The following is a 21,800-nucleotide window of genomic DNA, read 5'->3' as shown; positions in this document are numbered from 1 at the left end:
CGAGGGGGAAATTGATTTCCTGTCCTGTGAACATTTTTGAGATTTCAAAAATATTCCCATTCCTCACTGGATGAAACTGAGATATTTAAATAGTTTGACAAAGACTAAGGGACGCTCACCCCAGGATAGCCGATAGTCATGTGATTAGGACACTACTGGGATATGGGAGATCTAGGTTCAAGTCCATGGTTTGCTGAATTTCCCAGGGACTTGAATTTAGGTCTCCCACATACTGGGTGTATGCCAAAACCACCAGGCTATTGGCTGTTCTGGGGCAGGGCACTTCCTCTCTCACATTTTGACCAGAAATTTCACCTTGGCCCTAAGAAACCTTTTTGATGAAAGTTTTGGTGAAACCGATATGTTCCCACAAAAAATTGTTTCATCTAAAAATTGTTTCGTTCCCAACCATCTCTACTTGAGAGGCGGTATCTAGCCATCCTGACAGAATGAGAGACATGAGCACTGGCAAATCTTTGTCCTTTTATGGTTTGTCCCCTGCCTTGAAACTGGCACATCATTGGCTTGGTTGACGCTTTCTAGCAGGTTGAGGATCTCATATTCTTCTTCGGGTGCCGTATTTTCATGCTGCAAGGGTGATCTGGATAGGAAGTCAGCTACGTACCTCTCAGTCCCTTTCTTGTAGTATACATCTAAACTGTAGCATTGCTATTTCAGTAGCATGTACTGGAGGCATTCACGTGCCTGCTAGCATGGCGCTTTAAAAGGCTCTCTAGTGGTTTCTGGTCACTTCCTGCTTGAACGATTTGTGATCCTTGAACATACTGGTCATGTTTGTCACATGCAAGCGCTATTGAAAGACATTCCTTTCTAATTTGTTCTGTTGGAGATGGAGACCTTGATACAAAAGCTACAAAAGCTACCGGTTGTCCCTTTTGTAGGAGTGATACCCCAAATTCCATCTCACTGGCATAACACTTCATGGTTTCCTCTTTTTTCACAGTCTAGTATTTCAGGATGGGATAGTTGGTCCCCAGCTCTTTGATATGTGCATTGATGTAACCATATCCATGCTGCGTCTTTGTCCAGTAGTCACCTCAGGGATTTGCCACATCAGACAGGTTTGGAAGAAATGTCATCAGATGCTTAACAAATCCCAATAGCTGAACTGATTTAATATCTTTAGGGGTGGGCATCTGCTGTATTGCTTTTCCCTTTTGGGGATCAGGTCATAGCCCTAGGGAAGTCAACAAGTGTCCCCTGTATGGCACGGCCATCAATCACAAAATGTTGTTTTTATTTATTTTTAAATTTACTTTCCTGGCGCTTCCTAGCAGACAGACGAGGTGGTGCTGATCATGATCTGCCCTGGCTTCCGCCATACTGTCTCTGCATCCGTACATCAGAATGTCATCAGCTGTGATGCTGATCCCTGCAAGTGCTGGTGATACACCCTGCTGGTTGTGTTGATATTCTTCCACTGCAGGTTTGATCCTAAATGGCATCCTCAGCCACCTAACTACCTGCTGTGTCCAGCATGGGGTGAGGTAGCTGCTATCCTTCTCCGGTAGCATTTGCCAATATCTGTCTTTCGCATTGAATACTGAGAACGTTTTTGCTTTTGCCAAGTCAGATTACATTTCTTCGTTGTGGGTATTTGGGAATGATCTCCTTTTAGTGCTCAGTTTAAAGCACTTGGATCAAATGTGCAGCCTGCCTGGCTTCTCAATGGCTGTCATGCAGCTTATCTGAAATGTGACTTTATCAATGATGCCTTCTTTCCCCGTTTGCTTTATTGGTCTCTTTATTTTCTCTTTTAATGCAATGGGTACCATGCAAGACAGACCTCCGTTGCAGCAGTGATTACTCAGCGCTTCTGAAAATCAGGCCCCCCCAAAAATTTCAAGCGGGGCAGCCAGAAAATAAGGAACACAGAATTAGTGACCACCTTTGCAAAGTTTGGTTTAAGTGACTTGCTCAGTATCGCATGGGAAATCTGGCAGAGGCAGGAACTGAATCCAGATCTGCAGGGCAGCATTTAATTGCCTTAGCCATGAGACATGAGACTCTACTTCCTCTTCCTACAGTCTCTGGCCTCATTCACTATATACACCTTTTCCACAGATGTAGCAGAGATTCTACAGACAGCGGCCTCCTTCTCTACACTTCCCTGACCCAGACGAGGTCCATCCTGTGCAAGGAATGAAGCAGGTATAAAGGAGCCTTGTAAATTACAGTTACACCTAAGGCCCCTTTACACTGCCAAGTAGCTTATTCCTGCACGTGAAGGGAAATGAGCTGTGTCAGACAGGGGGCTACTCTGTAATAATTTACAAATATTGTTTGTGACACAGCTATTGGGATGTTCACTGCATGACTGCACCAGGTTAAATCAAGTGTTGAGGGGTAACACACAGGAAGATGAAACAATGATAGGAGATAGGAAGGCCCATGGCAAAGACTTCAGGGGTTAAGAGACAAATGCCTAGGAAGGTCCTACTTCCTTGGCTCCAGCCAATTAACGCAGCTTGTTTCACCAGTGGCTGGGAATTGGCAGTTCAAGAGAAGTACAAACAGTTAAAAAGTCCAGAGATCAGGGAGCTTTGTGGGAGCTGTTCACAGGAACAGACTGACTCAGCTACCCGCTTGGGGGTCTGAAGAAGCTAGGCCTTCCATGCCAGGATGGTAGGGCTTTAGGCAAGAAAGCTGTGTGTGTAGACTGTTGTTTTAAAATCCTGCTTCCCTTATGTTGTACTTTGTTTCTACTGTTAAAATGAAATGTTACTTTGGGATCAGAAGTTTGATCACTGTAATCACCACTGCTGACAGATGCCCGAAGGGAAGAATTGCAAGTCAGACCTCCTGGGGAAGCATGGCTGCTACGTGGGGTGCTGTAGCCCAGGGCCCGGTCTAAGAGAATCACATGATTCCATCCGAGGGAAGTAAAGGCACAAGGCCTGAGATCTGAAGGGCTGCACTTAGAGAGTCCGGAGACGTAGTCACACGTGCAGCTAGTTCTGTGATTGTGACATAAGCTGTATTAGTATGAAGCACCTTTATACCATAAAACTGCATCCACATTAGCTATATCAGCAAAATATCAAACTTCTAGCCAATATAGTTATACCAGAACAAAAGCTGTGTGTAGACCAGGCCTTAATGTAAATGAGAATTAGGCCCTACAAGGCCAAATAGTGCTAGTCCAGTGTTTCAGACACAGAGTGCAGAACACATTTTTTATATGGGTAACTTGCTGGAAAACACCAAGTTGGGGTGTGAGAAATTTAAGTTGATAATCTATTCTCTGCTCTTGGCAGGTTGACAAGAGTACGCTGTAGGCTTTAGGTAACCTGAATACCACTTAGCCTCTCATGCTGTCTATCTTACCTCCCCTCCAAAAAAAAAGAGAGAAATGAGAAAATGAAAGTTGCTTTCCAGAATGGCTGTGTGTATAAAACAGTCCAGGCAAAGGAAGCTCTTCCGCTCTATACATGTTTACAAACTACCCTGTTACAACCCCACAGTTAGATCACATTTCCATTCTGATGAAGTGGATGTAAAGAGGTTGTTATTGCCACTATAACCAACACTTCAGCCCAATTTCTAGCTCTGTGTCCAAATGGCAGAGCTGTGCATTTCACCTTGTTTTAATGGGATCGGTAAAACAGCCTCTTCGGGGTTCTTCTGATTAGCCAAAGGGTTTTGAGTTAATCACTTATGGTTCTCATCCTACGGTGTTTGAATACTAGCTGGGTTTTGGAAGGGATTCAAAAGGCTGCATGTAAATGAAAACCTCACAGGTTTTGGCAAGTTAGATAGTGGTGGATAGTGGGATTGCTTAATAAAGCAGTTCAGTTCAAAGTGAAGGTACAGGGAGTGGAAGATCATAGCACAGATGCTAGCCAGGGTATTTCAGTTGTCATTAAAGCATGCCAGTACATGAATTATTGGTAGAATTAGGTATCCAGTGATGCACGAATATGAAGCCAATAGATGTGAAGAGAGGAACCCATCCAATTCCTTAGTAAGTGTTAATGCTTTGGCAATTTGTTTAACTTAGTTATTGGAAGTCAGATGAGTTTTATCAGCCCTCCAGTATACTGGCAATGTTTCTGAGAATTTGTCAGCACTCAGACCTCCGCAAAAAAAAGAAGAGTTTTTTTCAGATCGTATTCAGTGCATTTTGTAAGTGAATTTAGTGAGTATGAAAGTGATGGATTAATTGCACTTGAATAAGTCTGGCATACTTGTCCACGCAACTCATTCTTGCCAATGTCCTTCCCTCCCAAACTGCTAGCCCTGGGTGTCTCCAGATCAGAGGGCAAGATTTTCAGTAGTGACTTTGGATGCCTCAGTGTTTGAGATTCCAACGTTAAACGCCTTAAAGGAGCCCCATTTTCAGAGCTCAGGTGCTCAGCAGAATTGAGGCACCCAAATTCACTAGTCACTTTTAAGAATGCTGGCTAGAGGCTGCCAGGCTGCATGGTGGTTTTGTGGTGTGGATACATAGAGACCAGAAGTTAGGGAACCAAGTTATTGTTTTTTGTGCTCCAAAGAAGACTTATGTTTCTCAAGAGCGATAGGGTTGCCAGACATGTTTTGGGGTCAATTCTGCTCTCAGGTGCCGCAGAGGGGAGAATTTGGCCACGTATTTTTAAAACTAGTTGATTGTCTCCATCTAGTTCATAGTGGAGCTATATCCACATCACAAAGTGCCTGATCCAAAGCAACCTTAATGTGCAGCCTTAATTCAGCCCCCTTTTGCATATGCATACGTGTGTATGGAGGATTAGACGCAAGAACTTTCTCCTATGCATCTCCCCCCCCATCTGTAGTGACCTTCCTGGGTCTCTGTCTTCCTACCTTGCCGACACCTCATCTTATATAAAACCTTAGTTGAAAGTATCTCTTTTCACCTTTGCCTTTACCTTTTAGGCTGAGTCGACATTATGAGCTAGGGCTGTGATTCCCAGCATGCGTACATATTGTCGCACTAGCTTGATGAGAGCTAGCTTGTGTATAAATAGTAGTTTAGCTGAAGTAGCACGAGCAGTAGTGTCATGGCTTAGCCAGGCTGAGTACAAACCTGTCTAAACCTGCACCGCTACAGACTAGGGACCGAATGGCTAGGCAGCAGTTCTGCGGAAAAGGACCTAGGGGTGACAGTGGACGAGAAGCTGGATATGAGTCAGCAGTGTGCCCTTGTTGCCAAGAAGGCCAATGGCATTTTGGGATGTATAAGTAGGGGCATAACGAGCAGATCGAGGGACGTGATCGTTCCCCTCTATTCGACACTGGTGAGGCCTCATCTGGAGTACTGTGTCCAGTTTTGGGCCCCACACTACAAGAAGGATGTGGATAAATTGGAGAGAGTCCAGCGAAGGGCAACAAAAATGATTAGGGGTCTGGAACACATGACTTATGAGGAGAGGCTGAGGGAGCTGGGATTGTTTAGTCTGCAGAAGAGAAGAATGAGGGGGGATTTGATAGCTGCTTTCAACTACCTGAAAGGGGGTTCCAAAGAGGATGGCTCTAGACTGTTCTCAATGGTAGCAGATGACAGAACGAGGAGTAATGGTCTCAAGTTGCAATGGGGGAGGTTTAGATTGGATATTAGGAAAAACTTTTTCACTAAGAGGGTGGTGAAACACTGGAATGCGTTACCTAGGGAGGTGGTAGAATCTCCTTCCTTAGAGGTTTTTAAGGTCAGGCTTGACAAAGCCCTGGCTGGGATGATTTAACTGGGAATTGGTCCTGCTTCGAGCAGGGGGTTGGACTAGATGACCTTCTGGGGTCCCTTCCAACCCTGATATTCTATGATTCTATGATTCTAAAGCCCTTGGGTACATGCCTGACCCAACTAAGCCACGCAGCCATTGCTCACATTACGGTGGCTACACTGCTATTTATACCTGCACTAGCGCTCACTGAATATATATAGTATTTAGCCCAAGTGTATAAGCTGGGAATCTCCCCCCTATCTCATAGTGTACATGTGGTCTTAGTTTTTCATTTTTTACCTAGTTATATTTACACAGCAGTTTTCTGGAATGCATTTTATATGGCATACAGCCCAATTTCTTATAACTTACTGTAAAGTCTTTTACATGTAGCTTGTATGAAAGACCTGTACTGATAACTGGGGCCTGGTAGGCCTACCTCACTTGGGAGCCCCACAGTAGGGAAGCGAATACAAGTTTATAAAGGGGTACAATAATCTGTTACAATAAACGTTAATGAAGAAAAGGTTCAAAAGGAAGACTAAATTAGTCCAAACAAAAAGGCTCCCTAATATAACTCAGGCTGTGAGAAAAACATGTTTATTAAACAAGACAAGTGTGGCACCCGAAACGAATGAACCAAAATTGCTCTGTCAAAAATTAGGCCCAATTGGTAAACAAAATAATGAAGGGGATGGCCTCTTCCACCCATCACTCCCTTTTGGGGGCCATACAGTTTTTTCCGGGGGGTGGACAAAGGCAAATGAGAGCACAACATTTCTTGACTGTAAGAAGGGGATGGAGTGAATTTCCCCATTATGGCTACCACCCTCACCATCTCCTGGTACCCTGAGATATACCACAACATCACTGGGCCTTTGTTGTCCAGAGCTTGAGAGATGGCCTGAGAAGACCAGACCAAGAAAGGAACCAAAGTAGACATTGCCACTTCCATTGGCTCTGGCTGAATCGCAAACACCACCTGGGATGTGAGACTCTGTCCCGCCTTGTGTCCTTTTCCTTTCCCCCCTTATTTCTTCTCTTTCCTAGCCTTGTCCTTTTGCCGTCTGTCAAATAAAAGTCTGGCTTAGCCTGCCGAAGTCACACATTTTGCAATACTGCTGTAAGCCTGAGACTAGAAAGGCAGCTAAAAGCAGTGCCCTAAACAGCCCAATGCTGGTACAGGTTTGCCGGGACTCAAAATGGCTAATAGAACAGCATGCCGTGCCTGTGTTTTTCCGGCAGTGAGGTTGCAAGTGAGAGTCAAAGCCAGAAACAGAAGCGGCATTTTTGACCTTTACTATTCTTTTCTTTCCCCTTTTGGGTGTGCTTGTTTTGTTTTGTGTTCTAGTAAACAGAACAACAGCTCCAGCCCTTCTAACTAACTTCTCTTTTCCCTCCCAAAATAGTCTTGATCATCTTTAATACTGTCTACACTGCGGGCAAATAGGAGGGTTTTCTTCTAAAAACTTTCTCCGACTAGAAGGAAAAGGAACAAGGGATGCTGATAAAATAAAAGCCTTCCTCAGTACTTCACATTTCAAATGTTTTAACTGTTTTTCCTTCTGTTCTGTGTCTTTAATAAAAAGTTAAAGACAATGCAGTAATGTTTGCCTTGGTACAAAGCAGGCGGAGGTCTCTGTCTACCAAACTCCAAACCTTATTTAACACTGTTTAAATGATAGACTGGGATCGGCAACCTTTGGCATGCAGCCCATCAGGAAAATCTACTGGCGGGCTGGGACAGTTTGTTTCCCTGCAGCATCCGTAGGTTCGGCCGATCGCAGCTCCACTGGCCGTGGTTCGCCGTTCCAGGCCAATGGGGGCTGCGGGAAGCGGTGTGGGCTGAGGGATGTACTGACAGCTGCCTCCCGCAGCGCACATTGGCCAAGGCTGCTTAAGGCTGTCCTCCCTGGGCCTCTTCCTCTTGTCCACCTCCCGTAGAGGGTCATCTTAGGCCAAGGTTTTCCCCTGGTGGGGAAACCCAAACCACAGCAGGTAAGAGGGCGTTACCACTGTCTAAGGTCCACTGGATACTTCTCTCTTTGGTTGTCTCAGGGGTGGGTCCTGTTGGGCAGGTGTATCAGAGTCTTAGGCTTCCCTTGGCTCTGCTGGAGCTGTGAGCTGCAAGCCTGCTTACCTCCGGCTCTGCCACCCAAATGAGCTAATTCCCTGCCTTTTAATTGCTCCAGCAGATGGAACATTTGCTGCAGGTGTGGCGGGGCGGAGCAGGGCTGGTTGAGCCCAAAATAATCCCTCAACCCCTTGTTGCCTCGTGTGGGGTTTGTACACCCCATCACACACTCTCCCCCTCAAGATGGAGCCAGGGCAACTGGGGCCATCCGATTGCTCCCCCCTTCACTGGAAAAGTAGTCAGTGTTTTGGTGGGCTTTCCCGGCTTGGTGCTGAAGTTGGAACGCGTAGGGTTGAAATGACAGGTACCAACACATCAGGCAGGGATTTGTGTCCTTCATGGTGTTTAGCCATCTTAACAGGGCCTGGTCGGTGACAAGCTTGAGTGGGTTTCCCAGGAGATGGGCTGTAGATTCACTCCAGTACTATTTTACTTCCAGGCCCTCCTTCTGTATGACAGAGTAGACCCAATCTTGGGGAACAGTTTGCAGCTCAAATGGAGGATAGGGTGCTCCTCCCGCTTTATTTCCTGTGATAAAACAGCACCCAGTCCCTCAATGGAAGCATCTGTCTCCAAAATGAATTCTTTGGAGAAGTCTGGATTGAATAGGACCGGCTCTGTACAGAGGTGTTCTTTCAATTCTCGAAAGGAATTTTCACAGGCCTCGGCCCAGTGCACTTTCTTGGGGATGTTGTTCATAACCAGATCTGTGAGAGGGGCTGTGATCGTCAAGAACCTCAGTACAAACCAGCAGTAGTAGCCAGCGGGTCCCAAAAAACTCCTGACCGGTTTCTTGGTGGTAGGGCTTGGGGTGTCCTTGAGGGCCTGGACTTTATCTATAAGGGGCCGGATCTGGCCTTCCCCCAAAATGTATCCCAGGTAGGTGGTTTCTTCTTTCCCTTTTTTACATTTTGCAGGGTTTGCTGTTAGTCCAGCCTGTCGCAGGGGGCAGACCATGGCCACCACTTGTGCCAGACATTCTTCCCATGTTCGGCAGTAGATGACCACATCATCTAAATAGATGGTGGGGTACGAGTTATGGGGCTGTAAAACCTGGTCCATCAGGCGTTGGAACGTCGTGGGTGCCCCATGGAGTCCCAAGGGCATAGTTTGAAACTGGTAGAGGCCAAAAGGAGTAGCAAAGGCGTTTTTTTCTTGCGATTCTGGTGTGAGTGGGATTTGCCAATACTCCTAAGTTAAATCTTAGGTGGTGATATACTGAGCTTCGCCTAGTCAATCTAGCAGTTCATCCACACGGGGAATGGGGTAGGCGTCAAAGTTGAAAATTGCATTGACCTTCCTGAAGTCAATGCAGAACCGGACAGTGCCATCTGGCTTTGGGACTAATATGACAGGGCTTCGCCATTTGCTGCCGGATTCTTCTATGACCCCAAGCTCCAACATGGTTTGGACTTCCTGTTTTACTGTCTCATGCACTTTCTGGAGAAGTAGCCAGGAGTTTTCCCAGACAGTCTGTCCAGGTTCTCGGAGTTTGTCCATCCCAAATCTCCCAGACCAGGTCAAGGACTCCCCGGGGCCGTCTCCCATACAAGAACTCAAATGAAGAGAAGCCCATAGAGGATTGTGGGACTTCCCGAATGGCAAACAGGAGGGGGCAGAGGGGATCAGTTGATCCCAATGATGCAGGTCTTCTGGCATAAACCTTTTTAGCATCTACTTCAGGATTCAGTTGAAGCATTCAACTAGGCCATCCATTTGTAGCTGATAAACTGAGGTATGGAGGCTCTTTATTTTCAGAAGATCACAGACCTGTTTCATCAAGGAGGACATGAAATTCATGCCTTGGTCGGTGAGTGTCTCCTTGGCAACGCCTACTCGAGCAAAGACTTTCAATAGTTCCATAGCAATAGTCTTTGCATTGGTGTTACATAGTGAGATTGCCTTAGGATAGCGAGTAGCATAATCGACTATCACCAATAGGTGTTTGTATCCAGTGGCACTTTTTCCCAGGGGGCCAACCAGATCTATACCTATGCATTCAAAGGGGACAATGACAACCGGGAGAGGGGGACTTTCACCTCACTTTTTAGCCCGACTAGCTGGCATTCCAGGCAGGAGTTGCAGAAGTTTTTAACTTCTTGATCTACGCCAGGCCAGAAGAAGCGGACTAAGATCTGTGCCAGGGTCTTCTCCTGTCCAACGTGGCCTGCAGAGTGGATGGCATGGGCCAGTCACATGACTTCTCATCGATGTGGCCGAGGGCCGAGTAGTTGTGACCGAACTTCCCCATCCGATAGTGTTTTTCCAGCTGATGTAGTTGTTCCTCCTGGAGCTCAAAGTGGAGGTATTGTGCAGCCGAGTGGGGATCTACGACCTCAGGTGGCTCAAGGTTTTGTCTTCCCTCTGGTTCTTCATGAGATCCATCACTTGGGTCAGTAAGTCCCCTTCCTGGAGCACGGTTTGTACCGCCTCCTCCCTAGGGGGGGGGATCTTCTGACAGCACTGCCTCTTGGCTGGAACCCCCCTCTCCGGGGTCTCGCTCCTCACCTACTCAAGCCAGTGTCATGGGACAGGGTTCCCTCTGGTTCCCTCAGGCACCTCCTCCAGGTTCCCGTGAGCAGGTCTACTACATCCCCTCAATATGTAGGAGAAGTGTTTCAAATCCTGACCCAAGATAACGGGATAGGTTAGGGTTGGGGCTACTACTACAAGGGGCTTCATGTTCTCCCTCTGTGGTGGCCTCTGCCTGGGCATTGGGATATAGGGTTTAATATCCCCATGAATGCACAGCAGGAAGAAGGTTTCCTCGGGGGCTTCAGGGTTGGGGATCAAGTAGTCCCGGACCAGGGTTTGCCCACACCCAGGGTCTACTAGACCTATTATCTTGGTCGTATTTATTTGTACAAAGAAAAGGAGGACTTGTGGCACCTTAGCGACTAACAAATTTATTTGAGCATAAGCTTTCGTGAGCTATAGCTCACTTCATCGGATGCATTCCGTGGAAAATACAGTGGGGAGATTTATATACACAGAGAACATGAAACAATGGGTGTTACCATACACACTGCAACGAGAGTGATCACTTAAGGTGAGCTATTACCAGCAGGAGAGTGGGGGGGGGGGGGGGCGCGGCGGAACCTTTTGTAGTGATAATCAAGGTGGGCCATTTTAGCAGTTGACAAGAACGTCTGAGGAATGGTGGGGGGTGGGGGATAAACATGGAGAAATAGTTTTACTTTTCTTTTCGCGAATACAGACTAACACAGCTGCTACTCTGAAACCTTTGTACAGGAACTGTTACCTTTGTCAGGGTGCACTTCCGGGCACAGATCTCTGCCATCCTTACTTGCCCATAGCTGCACTCCATATAGGGGCATTCCTGATAATGGTGGCCCTGACACCCACAGGAGAAACAGGCCCCCATGGTTAGCCCTGGGGCTGCTGGTTGGGAACTGGGTTTCTGGGGATGTCTTTCCCCAGATGCTTGGCTCCCTTGCCCTTCCTGGCCTTTAGGAGGGGAAGTCCCTTGAGGACTCCAGGTTATATGCTCAGGCTTAGGTTGGAAGGCCTGGGGCTGCTTCAGGCTTGAGGGCTTGCTGGGATCCATCTTTGTGAGCTTCATGGGTACCAGTGGGGCTCCTAGGCAGCATTAATGCCATGACTTCAGCAACTGTTCTAACTCCATCTCCACTGGTCATCAGTCCATGTTATTCTAAATCAGGTGCTTTGGCCACCTAGGTCAGTCAGTCTCCCCTTCTCTCATGGGTGGGGCACATGCCCTCATTCTCCACCACTTTGTAATGGTTCCCACTTGGGGAGCATGGCCTAGTGGTCACAGCTTCAACCACTTCCTGCCAAGGGGGTTGTGGGAAGGGGAGCCCAGGCCCTCCTACTCCACCAGGCTCCGACCCAGGGCCCTTTGAGCTACCAGTTGTTTGGCAACCAAGGCTGCCCTTCCTGGGCTTCTTCCTCTCCTCCCCTCCCCCCACGAGGCAGCTTAGTCCAAGGTATTCCCCTGGTGGGGAAACCCAAACCACAATATGTAAAAGGGGGTTACCACTGTCCAAGATCCACAGGGTACTTCCCTCTTTGATTGTCTCCAGGGTGGGTCACCCCCACACCTCAGGGAGGGCCCCGTTGGGCAGCTGTATCAGAGTCTTAGGCTTCCCTCTGCTCTGCTCTGCTGGAGCTGTGGGCTGCAGGTCTGCTCACCTCTGCTCTGCCACCCAAATGAACTAATTCTTTTCCTTTTAGTTGCTCCAGGAGATGGAACATTTGCTGCAGGTGTGGCAGGGTGGGGCAGGGCTGGCTAAGCCCAAAATAATCCCTCAACCCCTTGTTGCCGAGTGTGGGGTTTGCACACCCCATCACAGGGCAAGGGGAAGAACATTTTCAAGGAATCCTTTTGCTTTGGTTTATTGCAGCTGGGCTCAAGGCCTGCACCAACCGCTCTGCACCCAGCCATTCCTGTTGTTTCCTTGTCTTACCTGACTAACTTTTAAAAACTTTTAGAAGTTTTTAAGGTCAGGCTTGACAAAGCCCTGGCTGGGATGATTTAATTGGGGATCGGTCCTGCTTTGAGCAGGGGGTTGGACTAGATGACCTCCTGAGGTCCCTTCCAACCCTGATATTCTATGATTCTATGACTAGTCCACAGTTTTGCCAAGTCTCATGGTTTTATTGGGAGTCTTTTGATATTTAGTGGTGTACATAAGCCTCCAGCTCCTGGAGGCCTACAATTACATGGCAATCTCATCTTCTTAATTTTAAAATAATAAATGCCTAACTCTTGTCATTGTAAAGAAAGGTCTGAAAATGTGAGCCCTAAAGGTCTGTCACCAGGAGGCAAATAGAAAGACTACACGATGTTTTGTTTTTTAAAATTGCATGACTTTTAAGCTAATTTCATGACTTTGGGGGGCCTGCCTTATGCTTTTTGACTGTTTTCCTATTGGCAGTATGGGGCTCGGTGTCATATCTCTGGAATTCTAAAAGCACAATAGAGTTGTGGGTTCTAAGGGGAGAAGGGAGCATTGTGATAACCAAATCTGGGCTCTTGCGTGGCACAGGCCATAGGATTTCACTCAGTGATTCCAGCAGTGAAGGGCATTATCTTATCCTAGTAAGTAGGTGGGCAGCTTTCAGCTCAATAACAAGGGGCCTGATTCTCAGTTACTTACTACCTTCTTGCACTTGGGGCAAGGAGAGAGGTTGGTGGAGGAAAGCTCTTTCCATGCCTGCATGTAGTGTAAATTAAGGCAGCCTTTTGTTTTTTCCTACCCCCACCCCCGCTCCTCAGACATTCTTGTTAAACCCTGGATTTGTGCTGGAAATGGCCCACCTTGATTATCATACACATTGTAAGGAGAGTGATCACTTTAGATAAGCTATTACCAGCAGGAGAGTGGGGTGGGGGGAGAGAAAACCTTTTGAAGTGATAAACACCCATTTTTTTATGGTCTGTGTGTATAAAAACATCCTCACTGCATTTTCCACTTTTATGCATCCGATGAAGTGAGCTGTAGCTCACGAAAGCTTATGCTCAAATAAATTGGTTAGTCTCTAAGGTGCCACAAGTCCTCCTTTTCTTTTTGGATCTTATGACATTCTTCCCATAGCCCCTATACCTCAGTGAAGAGTTGTAGTTCAGTGCACTCCAGTCACACCCCTAATATGCCCCCAACACCACCTCAATCCTCCTCCTTCAGGGAGCAGAGCGGGTGCCAATGCCCGCTCTACACAGGCCGGTCTTTTGCACTGCAGGTGTTAATGCCCCTTTGCCTTGCTGGAGGCAGGTAAAAGGAGCCTCAGCCTATCCAACTAGCAGGCTTAGATGTTGATGCATTCCCCCGCTCCCCTCCTCTTCAGTCTTATTCTCCGAAATGCGAAGGAGACGGTTGAGAAAGGCTGGGGTACGATTTCAGGTACCACCAGTAGGATCTGAAATGATTTTCCGTGTAGCAAAACCAAATGAAAAAGAAAAAAAAACAACAACCCCAAAACCAACATCCATATCCCGGATCAGCAAAGAAGGGGTTAACCCAGTAGGTATGAAAAAAACCCACATAAGAAATGCACAGGTGCAGCGTCAGTTTTTACTTGGTAATTATCCCCTCCGCGGTCCGAGAAGAAACTAATGAACGGGGGTGGGGGGCAGGGGCTCCTTCTGCATCTAGGAAGAGTGTGGTGAGGAACGCTGGCAGAGTTAATAAAGGCTGTTGAAGCTTGAGCTTCCGTTGGTGGTTAACCCCGTGACATCTTCAAGCTCCTCTGAAAACAGCACCTGACTGATGCTCTGTGTAATTGTGTGTGATATAACCGTGTTTTATCACATTGGTGAGTTGTGGAGTACGCAGCTGAAAGGGACTGGTTAATCGAGCGGAGGCTGATTCATAACAAGCAGGGTTATGCACCGCTGAATAATTTAGTACTGAAGTGGTGGATGATAATGAGGGGTGGCCATGTCTCGTGAGTAACTGCCAGAGCACGGTGCAAGGGAAGGCACGCTGAGGGGACAGGAAAATGATTGCCTTTGCCTTTTAAATCCTGAGATCTTTGACCTATTTCCTATCAAAAGTGATTTCTGACCAGCAGCGGGGCTTGGATCAAAGGCCTCAAGGCTGGAGCAGCCCAGTGCCCTTGTCCTCCTCTGTTTCGTAGCTGACCTGACATAGATACCTCAACTGCGGCAGCAAAACCGCTTCAGCCAGGCAACATGCATGTCTCCTCAAGCACAGGGCTCCAAGGGGGAAGGCAAGTCCATCTGCTGAACGCTGCAATGCAGGAGTGAGCTCGGAAGGGTTGGCCACTGCTTCTCAGCACCAATCAATTGAGCCCCAAACACCCTTTTGAGATCCTCAGGTAAAAAGGGCGAGATTGTGAGCAGCCATGGAGGGTCGAACAAGAAGCTGCCTCCCTTCCCTTGTCCCCTAGCTCCCAGGCCACTTTGGAGAGCACAGGCACTACCTGCTCCTCCTTTCCTCCAAGGAGAAAGACTCTGAAAGCGGGTGGGACAAACAGGATGCGGGGCCAGTGCCCCCCTGTACCAGCCCAGAGAGGGGGCACAGTGCACCAGGGAAGTAATATTTCCAGTGCTCTTGCTGGGATAGGGCAGCTCTCCATTTCCTTCCCACCCTGTAATCCACCATGGTTAAATAACTGGGTTGAGAAGCCTGGAAGATATAAGCTTTTGGCACTGAAACAGCTGCCTAATTATGCCCCTAGCCTTCCCATCCCTGTGAAATGAGTCTTATCTGTATTTTATAGATGGGGAAACTGAGGCACAGGGCAGTGGCTTGAACCAAGGGTTTTTTGGTCCTTAGGTTTACATGCCTCACTTGCAGGGGGATGGACTTGATGGCTTCTTGAGGTCCCTTTCAGCCCTGCCATTTCTATGATTCCATGGCCAAGGTCACACAGCAAATCAATGCCACAGCTGGGACTGCAACCCAAGAGACCTGAATCCCAATCCTGTGCTCTAACCACTAGGTCTGCTTCCAATCAGGAGTTTCATTCCTTGTTTCCAGCCTCTTATTTATGTGTAAAGTATTTCACACACCTAGGGCTTGGTATAAATAACAACACGTTAATACTGATTTGGTTCCTCCCTTACATAAGCCAGTCAGTGCCAGCCCCGAGCACCGAGTGGTTGATAAATACAGGGGCTCCTAGGCAGAGCCCTGGACCTCCTGCTCAGTTTGCGCTGCTCCTGTCTGTTTTTAGCGGGAAGTGCAAGAAAGGCTTGGCCTAAAACCGCTCCCACTGAAATCAACAGTTGCTGATGCCCCATCAGGCCCTGGCTGTAGAATACCATAGAACAGATCTTGAAGGGTGAGCCTGGTATTAATTTCTCCTAAGGCCTTCATCATGGGGCTGCCATCCACCTGCTGACAAAGAGCTCCTCCCCTGCTCCCCCCCTGTGCACACTGACCTCTTTTGTGCAGCTGGGCAAGTCTGACTTCTTCAGGCATTAACTGGTGAATGGTATAGGCAGGGCTTTGGAAATGCACCGCTCGGTGCCAGCTTCCTGCTGTGTGGAACACCTGCATTTTAATGGCATAGAAGGAAAACCAGCACCACAGTAAACCCTGGCTCGAAACTGGCTTCAGTTAGGAAGCCTAATGGCAGGGAAAGTGAACTGAAACAAAACGGGATCTTTACTTAGTTTAGCCTTTCCCCCCTCGCTTTGAAACAGCCTTTGGGGCCTGAGCGTCTTTCATTCCCACATCGCTCAGAATCAGGCCCAAAGCCTCAGTATGGCTGAACTTTCCCAGCTATTCCCCTTAGGACTTCTGGGGAGGGGGAATGAGGCACATTTCATAGATACCAAGGTCAGAAGGCTCCATTAGATCATCACCTGACCCCCCCTTCCCCATAACACAGGCCAGAGAATGTCGCCCAGTTATCCCAGTAACTTGTGTTTGACTGAAGCATATTTTCCAGAAATCCAGCCTGATTCAGCCCTTTATCCCCGTCCCGTCCCTCTGGCTCCTGACTGCCCCTTCCCCACTGACGGTTCCCCAGCCCTCTACAGCATTGCCCCCAAACTTCTTCGTTGGAGCCCCCCCTTACCATTGTCCACACCCCTCCCCCGAGCCACAGCGGGGATCTGGGGCTGGAAGCGGGGCCATGGTTGGGGTCGGGCCACAGATGGAGCAGAGCTGGAGCTGTGGCGGGGCCGGGAGCGGAGCAGAGCTGGGGGCAGAGCGGGGCTGGATGGTGCTCCCACCCCTCCAATTGGGGTTGGTCCGGCCCTTCTGTGCCCCCAGTTGTTCCTCTGCACCCCTCTGGGGGGTGCCCCACAGTTTGGGGACCACTACTCTACAGGGTCTAGGACACAGGGCTATAGTGCTGCAGGAATGGCTTATTCCATGAGGGGAAGGAGCTCATCAACACACAGGAGGCACTCAGCACCATGCATGATCAGCCCCTCCAGCTTGCCACTCAGTGCAAGAAGCTTGGGAGGTTCAACTTTCCTGCGCTGAACCAGTTACACTCAAGGCACAATTATTTTTTTACAGTATTTCAGCCTAACACAATTTAGTGCCTCTTGGCAGATGGAGCACATTGCCGAATCTGTGGTGCCTAATCTGCAGGTGTTGGAGGTGAGAGGAGATGCTTCAGACCCATCACACCTACATCTGGTAATAAAAATGTTAATGGATCATTCCAGAAAATCTTTGCAGTTGGTTTATTATAACTTTTCTGTATGTCTTTTTATGCATTCTTGGCAAAACCACAGTCCATTTGTGCCTCATTTCCTCCCCAAGAGAATTTCAAGGTGGGTGACATAACAGCAGTTGTTCTCAATTGAGAGCATATTCCGTGTACAGTTTTCCTAAGCATAAAATGCAGTACTTAAAAGCACAGAGTTTCGGGAATGATTTGACTGCACAGTACATTAAGCTTTCAACTTTAATAGCCAAAAAACATGACCACGTATGCTATACTGGGGTTTGGTTCTTTAGCCACCTCGATTGACCATTCACATAAAGGGTAGGAGCTTACTACAGCTACCAGCTATGGGGGTTATTCCTTTTGCCCAAGCAATAAAGGCACATGCTTTTTGGCCAGAAGGTTGGAGTTCAAATCCCCCTGGTGCCTCAAGTAGTAGACAGTCATTATAGCTAGGAGTCAGAAATCCCAGGTTATTCCATTCCAAGAGCAGCTTCTTACTTGCTGTTTGACCATAGGCAAGTCACATAACCCTGTCTGTGCCTTATGTTTGATAATACTTGCCTACCTCACTAGGGGGTTGGGCGGTATATAGTGTTTATAACGTTCCTTCAGATACTCTTTCAGAAAGGGACTATTAAATATTGTTACAGCTCCATTACCACTTCTAACGTCATGATTGTCACTACGCGTCGGACATGTGGCAACAGCAAAGTACAACACGGATCTAGGTGCCTCAGAAACAAAGACCTTTGCCACTTGAGCTAAAGAAGACTCTCCTTTAGCTGTTTACAATATAGGCATATGAAACACAGATGAGAGAACTGATTCCATCTGGTACAAAACAGTGGCACGTGTGAATGACACAGTTCCTTTAAGGATTAGTAGACCTAGGAGAAATATCTCAACAAAGTAATGTGAAAATGCCTTTTCTCTCTGCCATCCTTCCTAAAGCAGAGCTCCCAGTGGAAGTTGGCCTGTTTATTTTACAGGTGGATTTTATCCATAGATGAAATGCGTGCAGCGTGGATTTAAAATGGAAACCCAGGACCATATGAAATCTACACTGAGAAGGAAGCAGGATGGCTTGCAGCGGGCAGTGTGCTTATCTGCCATTTTCCTTTAGACTGCTGCATGTGTGGTAAAACTGAAATGTAGCCGAATGTGTTGTTAAATGTAACTGTGGTTGGTAAGCAGCGAAACTGTGGGCTATGGTGTGTTTGATATGGATAGGCTCCCAGCCCTGATTTGCCTTGTGCCCCATCCGAAATTGATGTAAGTTGTGGCTTCCACTCTCGCTGTGGCCAGGGCGATGCACAGATCAACAGCCAGTCTGCAGCCCTGTGAGGTGCTTACCTTCCTGGGTTTGATTTTCAACAACAATGGGGCAGCATCTCGCAGTTCCTTAGATGGTTAAAGCCGTTACCATTGTTCGGTCCACCACCTTTCTGATGGCTAACTGGTTTTCTCTCCTTGGGGTGGGTTGCCTTGTTTGTTTTAGCAGACAGATGTCAGTACTCAAATGTAGCTGCTTCTAGCATCCAGTGTGGCAGATCCTTACTCAAGTGACTTGTCCCACGGGAGACAAGTCAAGTCAGTGACCTCATGGGAGGCAGTTTGGGCCACAGTCCAATGCATAGGACAAAAATCAGAAGTACCAGGTTCTAATTCTGACTGTGCCACTGACTTACTGTATGACAGTGGTCAATTTCCCTTTCTCCGTGCCTCAGTTTCCCCATCTGTAAAACAGGCACAATGGCCTAAATCTTGGCCAAGCCAAAAACTGTTATAAAGTGTGATATGCACTGTTGCAGCTTACCCCATTTTCAAGCAGGGTGCAAATCCTAGAGAGACTAGGAGGTTATATTGGCATAGCTGTGTCACTGGCTGAAATTCTTACTGTAGACAAGGTGTACGATGCATCATAATCTGTAACAGGCATGGAGGAAAAATACAGCTGTCTGTATATTGTAGAGAGAGCTGGCCTTAGTGTTTATGTTTTTCATGCATATATTTTTGATCTGCATGGCTTTCCTTTTAGGTGAAAGAAAAACGAGAAAGAACAAGAAAGAAGTCTTCCTGAGAGAGCACAGTGTGTGTGTGCCTTCTCAGGAATGGGCTGTACCATACCTGCACGCAAAATGACAGCTGCAGGTGTATTGCACAGAAAACGAAACCATCACAGTTACAGAGCGACACACCTCACTCGTAGGCTTGCTCAGGATGTACGTTGAAGTCTATCTGTTGCGACAAAACACTCTCATTCCCTATTTGTCTTCTCTCCTCTTGTAGGTTTCGCTTATGCCCGATATAAATGGGATCTATGCTGTGTTGTGGCTATTACTTCTCTCTTTTGAGGTTACTGTGGTTTGGGTTGCAGTGCATTCCTTGTGGCTTTTTTTTTTTTTTTTGCCATTTCAGATATCCATTTAGTTTTGTGTGTGTGTGTTTGATTCGTAAAATCGTGCGTGTGAGCATTTTCCCCCCCCTCCCCCCTTCTGGAGTGCAGACTTTTTGCTTTTGCCCCTTCCTGCTAGGGTTGTTTATTCCTCTTGGGGCACATTGAATGTCAGACTGGTGGCGTGGCATGGAATTTTTAAAATATGAATTGTGATCTGTTTGTTGCTATGTGACTTTCTAATGCCAAGTACCCCTAGGCAGGTTCAAAGGTGAATTGCATTTTTAGAGACAGCCTCGAGTTTATTATTATTTAGGACTTTTTATTCCTCCAGCACCATCAGTGTGTTCATTGCTGTACAGACACAGATGAAGGAAAGGGGCCTGATTCTGCACTGCTTTGCAGATTTTGTAGTCATTTTATACCTGCGTAAAATGGGTGTAAAATAGCTACGTTCTCTAACCCCATGAGTTGTATCATTTAAATTAGACTACACAACTCACGTGAAATCACTGAAATTCTTCCCTGGTCATTGGAAGTGAATGGCATTTTATCCATGACTATTAATATTTTACGTACTGGTCCTTATTCAGTAGCATTGTGCCTAATGTTAAGCTAATGACCAGTGTCACTGAAGTCAAAGGGGACTGCACGTGTGCTTAAAATTAGGCTGGTGCTTAAGTACCTTGCTGAATTGAGGCCATTATTTGTTATAGAATAATAATCAGCATAGCACTTTAATCATATCTTTCATTCGTAGCTCTCCAAAAGATGCTTAATTTCATTATCAAAACCCGGTCAACTGCCTACCAGAGAAGCAGAAAAATAAAAGATCTCTAAACCATCACAGGATGTAAAGACACGCACTACCTTTATTAAGAAGTGCCAAAGAAACTTGCAACTGACCTTCAGTCTTTATAAGCTGCAAACTTTCTTACACCTCTCAGGCAGTTATATGCAGACTCCACCCAACGTAGATATTAGGTGCTATGATTTTAAAGCAACAGTGCAATGCTTTTGACACATTTTTATATCAAAGGTACAAATTTCAAAAATGGGAAGGTAAAAGGAAAAGAAAAAGGAACATACTGTTATAGCATTATTCTCTATCCCTTGATAAGATATATTTCATTCATTTAAATCATAACTTAACTGAAGAATGACTACCAGTGATAAATTCTCAGTCCTCAGCAAAGAGGGATGATATAATTTTCAACAAAAATATAAAATCATATATTAATATCCTATAATGACACCTAGCTCTCATATAGCACTTTTGATCAGCAGATCTGAAAGCATTGTACAAGGAGGTCGGTATCATTATCCCCACTTTACAGATGGGGAAATTGAGGCACAGAGCAGTGATGTGACTTTCCCAAGGTCACCCAGCAGGCCAGTGGCAGAGGCAGGAATAGAATATAGACCTGGGTGAAATTTTTCACAAAAACTCCCCTCCTCCAAAAGAAAATGCTTATTTAGGTTGATCAAAATATTTAATGAATTCATGTCAAAATTACAGAATTGTTTTAGTAAAAAAATCTAGAAAAATCAAAATGTTTTGTTTGGACATTTCTGAAACAAAATTTTTCAATTGTTTAGAGCTGAAATGAGTTTTTGTTTAGACTCTTAGCTGAATTTTATCATTTTAAAGGTAAAAAACCCCTCCTAATAAATGAAATAAAACAAAATGTTTTGTTCCACTAAAACTATTTTTACTTTTGTGGTTTGGCCAATGAATGGAAAGATCAGTTATTTGCATAGCTAGATCTCCTGATTCCTAGGCAAGTGCTGCATCAATAGGCAACACAGCTTAACATAACATAACATAACATAACTAGGGCTGTCAAGCGATTAAAAAAATGTATCGCGATTAATCCCACTGTTAAACAATAATAGAATGCTATTTATTTAAATATTTTTGGATGTTTTCTACATTTTCAAATATATTGATTTCAATTACAACACAGAATACAAAATGTAAAGTGCTCACTTTACATTTATTTTTTAATTACAAGTGTTTGCACTGTAAAAAAACAAAAGAAATAGTATTTTCAAATCACTTAATACAAGTGCTGTAGTGCAATCTCTTTATCATGAAAGTTGAATTTACAAACCCTGCATTCAAAAATAAAACAATGTAAAACTTTAGAGCCTACAAGTCCACTCAGTCCTACTTCTTTTTCAGCCAATCGCTCAGGCAAATAAATTTGTTTACATTGCAGGAGATAATACTGCCCTCTTCTTATTTACAATGTCACCTGAAAGTGAGAACAGGCGTTCTAATGGCACTGTTGTAGCTGGCGTCACAAGATATTTACGTGACAGATGCGCTAAAGATTCATATGAAGCTTCATGCTTCAAGCACCATTTCAGAGGACATGTGTCCATGCTGATGACGGGTTCTGCTTGATAACAATCCAAAGCAGTGCAGACCAATGCATGTTCATTTTCA

The sequence above is a fragment of the Chelonia mydas genome, chromosome 1 (assembly GCF_015237465.2).
Source record: "Chelonia mydas isolate rCheMyd1 chromosome 1, rCheMyd1.pri.v2, whole genome shotgun sequence".
Classification (NCBI taxonomy): domain Eukaryota; kingdom Metazoa; phylum Chordata; order Testudines; family Cheloniidae; genus Chelonia; species Chelonia mydas.
The sequence above is the reverse complement of the archived record's forward strand: the minus strand, read 5'-3'. Positions refer to the sequence as shown.